Source organism: Capra hircus, chromosome 10, assembly GCF_001704415.2.
Source record: "Capra hircus breed San Clemente chromosome 10, ASM170441v1, whole genome shotgun sequence".
Classification (NCBI taxonomy): Eukaryota; Metazoa; Chordata; class Mammalia; order Artiodactyla; family Bovidae; genus Capra; species Capra hircus.
Genome location: NC_030817.1, coordinates 48,990,702 through 48,995,746, shown reverse-complemented (window position 1 = coordinate 48,995,746; position 5,045 = coordinate 48,990,702).

Sequence of the window (5,045 nt, the reverse complement as noted above, 5' to 3'; positions counted from 1 at the left end):
CGGGTGCCCCCACAGCCACGTCACTACGTCTGATATGGGCGTTCCCACAGCTGCGTTACACGTCAGTACGTCTGATATGGGCGTTCCCACAGCTGCGTTACACGTCACTATATCTGATATGCACGCCCCAACGGTTACATCATGCGTCACTTCGTCTGTGATTCTGGTGTCCCCACAGCTACATGACGTGTCAGTGTGTCTGTGATTCCGGCATCCCCACAGCTACATCATACATCAGTACGTCTGTAACTTGGGCGTCCCCACAGCTACATTATAGGTCTGTGTTAGAGGTGTCAGGGGGTAATGAGGCTGCTTATAATCATCACCAAGAACTGCCTCCTGGGTCCCTCTGAACCACTGCTACATGTGCTGTTCATGTGTCGCTCAGGGCTGTGGGGCTGGCCGAGCTCCAGGACTAGCCAGCCTTTAAGGTGGGATTCAATTTAGCTGCAAAGGGGGACATGTGGGGACAACAAACTTGGTCTCCGGCTCCGCCCATCAGCAGGCGCCCCAGGCCTTTCCCAGCGTCTGGTTATTCCTGCCTCTGGTGCCATTTGGTTTCTACTCAGCAGACTCATCACTTTGGGACTTCCTGTTCTTGGGGGTCTTGCTTCCCAGGCCTGATGCCAAGGATCTTGGGCTCTGTTTCTCCTACCCAGAGCCCTGGGTGCTATCTGCCCCCAGTGGCTCTGGCCCCACAGAGCTATAGGATCTGCTGACCAAATCTCACTAATGGATCTTCTGGCCATTCCTGTTCAGCTTCAGTCCAGCCGGGGTATGGTCTTGTTGGTCATGGAATCTGGAAGTAATTAAGTTTTTATTAGAAATGATAGGGACAGAAATATCACATATATGGAATCTAAAAATGTGATACAAATGAACTTACTTACAAAATAGAGTCAGACATAGAAAGCAAACTTACAGTTACCAAAGGGGAAAGGGCAGGATCATGGGGTATAGATAAATTAGAAGTTTGGGATTAAACAGATATACATTACCAAATAAAAAATAGAAACAAATAGGTCCTACTGTACAGCACAGGGAAATATGTTCAGTATATTGTCATAATCTATAATGGATCACAGCCTTATCATGCCAAGGAGGCTTGTGTAGCTCAATGAAGCTATGAGCTATGCAGTGCAGGGCCACCCAAGACAGATGGGTCATAGTGGAGAGTTCAAACAAAACATGAAGCACTGGAGGAGGGACTGGCAAACCACCCCAGCATACTTGTCGTGAGAACCTCATGAACTGTATAAAAAGGCAAAAAGATATGATACCAAAAGATGAGCCCTCCAGGTCAGGAGGGGTCTAATATGCTACTGGGAGGAGTGGAGGACAATTACTAATAGCTTCAGAAACAAGTATCTGAGCCAGCGTGGAAACAAAGCTCAGTTATGGATGTGTCTGGTGATAAAAGTAAAATGCAATGCTGTAAAGAACAGTACTGCATAGGAACCTGGAATGTTAGGCCCATGAATCAAGCCAAATTGGACACAGTCAAGCAAGAGATGGCAAGAGGAAACATCAACATCTTGGGAATCAGTGAATTAAATGGATGGGGATGGGTGAATTTAATTCAGATGACCATTATATCTACTACTGTGGGCAAGAATCCCTTAGAAGAAATGAAGAAGCCCTCATAGTTAACAAAAGAGTCTGAAATGCAGTACTTGGGACCAACATCAAAAATAACAGGATGATCTCGGTTCATTTCCAACACAAACCAAATAACATCACAGTAATCCAAGTCTATGCCCCAACGACTGATGCTAAAGAAGCTGAAGTTGATCAGTTTTATGAAGACCTACAAGACCTCCTAGAATGAACACCAAAAAAAAAGATGTTCTATTCATCATTGTGGACTGGAATGCAAAAGTAGGAAGTTAAGAAATACCTGGAGTTACAGGCAAGTTTGGTCTTGGAGTACAAAATGAAGCAGGTCTAAGGCTAACTGAATTCTGCCAAGAGAACGCACTGGTCATAGCAAACACCCCTTTCCAACAACACAAGAAACGATTTTACACATGGACATCACCAAATGGTCAACACCAAAATCAGATTGATTACATTCTTTGTAGCTGAAGATGGAGAAGCTCTATACGGTCAGCAAAAACAAGACCTGGAGCTGACTGTGGCACAGATCATCAGCTCCTTATAGCAAAATTCAGGCTTAAGCTAAAGAAAGCAGGGAAAACCACTCAGCCAGTCAAGTACAACCTAAATCAAATCCCCTATTTATACAATGGAGGTGGCAAATAGATTCAAGGGACTAGATCTGGTAAACAAAGTCCCTGAAGAACTATGAACAGAGGTTTGTAATATTGCACAAGAAGCAGTGAACAAAACCATCCCAAAGAAAAAGGAATGCAAGAAGGCAAAGTGGGTATCTGAGGAGGCTTTACAAATAGCTGAGGAATGAAGATAAGCAAAAAAGCAAGGGAGAAAGGGAAAGGTATACTTAACTTAATGCAGAGTTCCAGAGAATAGCAAGGAGAGACAACCCTGAATACTGACTGGAAGGACTGATACTGAAGCTGAAGCTCCAATACTTTGGTGACCTGATGCAAACAGCCAACTCATTGAAAAGACTCTAGTGCTGGGAAAGATTGAAAGCAGAAGAAGAGAGCAACAGAGGATGAAATGCTTGGATGGCAACACTGATTCAATGGACATGAACTTGGGCAAACTCCAGGAGATATGAGAAACAGAGAGACCTGATGTGCTGCAGTTTGTGGTGTCACAGGGAGTCAGACATGACGTGGTGACTGAACAACAACAATAAGCAACTGCAGAATACAATATCTTTTCACGTGCTCATGAAATATTTACCAAAATGTACTATATGGTATGCATAAAACAAGTCTGAAAAAACTTCAAAAAGTTAAAATCACCTAAGGCATGACGCATTGGAAAAGACTTTGATGCTGGGGTGGGGGGGGCGGTTGGGGGCAGGAGGAGAAGGGGACGACAGAGGATGAGATGGCTGGATGTGGGGCCGTGAGTCTGAGTGAACTCCGGGAGTTGGTGATGGACAGGGAGGCCTGGCGTGCTGCGATTCATGGGGTCGCAAAGAGTCGGATACGACTGAGCGACTGAACTGAACTGAACTGACCTGAAGGCATGTTCTCAAGCTTTGGTGGAATAAAACTAGAAATCAATTAATAGATAACTAGAAAATCTGATAACATTTAGAAATTAACCAACACTCTTCTAAATAACCCAGTAGTCAGGAAAGCACAATGAAAATCAAATATTGAAAATGAAACACACCAAAATGTATAGGAGATAGCTAAAATAGCATGTGTTAGTTATTATTTATTGCCTTTCCCTTCCAAGTTCCACCTATTAGGTTGTTTTGTGAAAATAGCTTTGGGCTCTTTATATATTTCCCCTTGCCAACTGGAACTTTGCCATCAGAGGGCACTGTAAATACACTGCAGCAGGAAAGTTTTTGCTTCCTGGTTCTGGTGTGCTGGCTGGGCAAGCTTTGCCAGGATTCACTGCTCTCCCCTACTCTAGACTTGAACAGTCCACTGTGGCAGCAGCATTTAGCAGCCAACAGGTTCCCCTGGCATGTCTCTCAGGCAGTTTTGTAGCAAAGGCCCTCCAGTGAGGCATCTCTGTGATGTTCCTGGCACCCCACTGGGTGGATTTCCAGGGTGTATTTTAGCACGATGGCACCAGAGTAACTTTTCTGCCATCTAGTGAGCCACACTCTGCCTTCTACAGAAAGGTCTGGGTCTCAGGTCTTAGTGGGCCTCTTCTTTGGTGTGTTGTCTCAGTTCTGGGTGAGGGGAAGAAGGGGGGAGATAGGTGGTAGGAGCTATTTCTTGTATCTACTATTTCCATATTCTTTAGAATCCTCTTTACTTCTTGCTAACCAGCCCCTCATTACTGCAATTCCTTGGTATGGTTAATAAATTCTTTACTGTCTGAGCCACCAGAAAAGTCCAGTAATACCTTATATTATAAATAAAATATTTCTGTTGAAATTACTGTGTTCTTACTCTCTCCTGATTGGACCTACTGATTCACAGTGCTTAGAATGAAGATGACTTTAAGTGCATATAGTGGGGGGGGGGGGAGTTAAAAATCAATTTCTAAGTTACCATCTCAAGAAGTTAGAAAAAGATTAAAAATATGGAAGGAAACTAATAAAAGTGAAAACATATACTGAAAACAACAGTAAGCTCAGGATTTCCCTGGTGGTCCAGTGGTTGAAAGTCTGCCTTCCAGTGCAGGGAACATGGGTTTGATCCCTAATCAGGAAACTAAGATCCCACATGTCACAGGGAAGCTGAGCTCATGCACCACAGCTAGAGAGAAGCCCAAGAGCCACAACAAAAGATCCCAAGTGTCACAACTCAGACCTGACAAAGTCAAAAATAAAAATAAACATTTTTTAACAGGAAAAAAAAGTAAGCTCACATGAATAGACAAAAATAAAAAATCAACAGGCAAGATTCGTTCTTTCAGAATATCAATAAACTTGATAAATTCTTGGCAAGACCAATCAAGGAAAAGAAAGTATAAACTGCTAACCTCAGAGAAAAAGGAAGACATCACTGCAGACCCTATAAACATAAAATGATAATGCAGGGTCATGATGAGTAGTTTAATATGAATAAATTTAACAAACTAAATAAAACTGATGCTTTTCTTTAAAATCACAAGTTATCTAAAATGACAGAAGAAAATTTTTTAAAAATTTGAGTAGTTGTTAAATATAAGAAATCCAGAAGGGTCCATCCAGATCAAGATGGCAGAGTAAGAGGAATAGATTTTCTACAATTAAGAATAGGTTTTCTACAATTAAGAATAGAAAGACAAGGCCACATCCAGACAGGTAGAAGGGACAGAGACTTGGTCTAGTCAGAACCCATACCCACCACGCTGTGACCCACAAGTGGGAGAGATTTCACAACCACACAGGTTTCCCCTGAGAAGTGTGGGGTCTGAGCTCCCCACATTAGTTTCCATGGCCCAGTAAAATGAGCCCTCATAACATTTAGCACTGAAAATCAGCATGGATTATGTCTGGG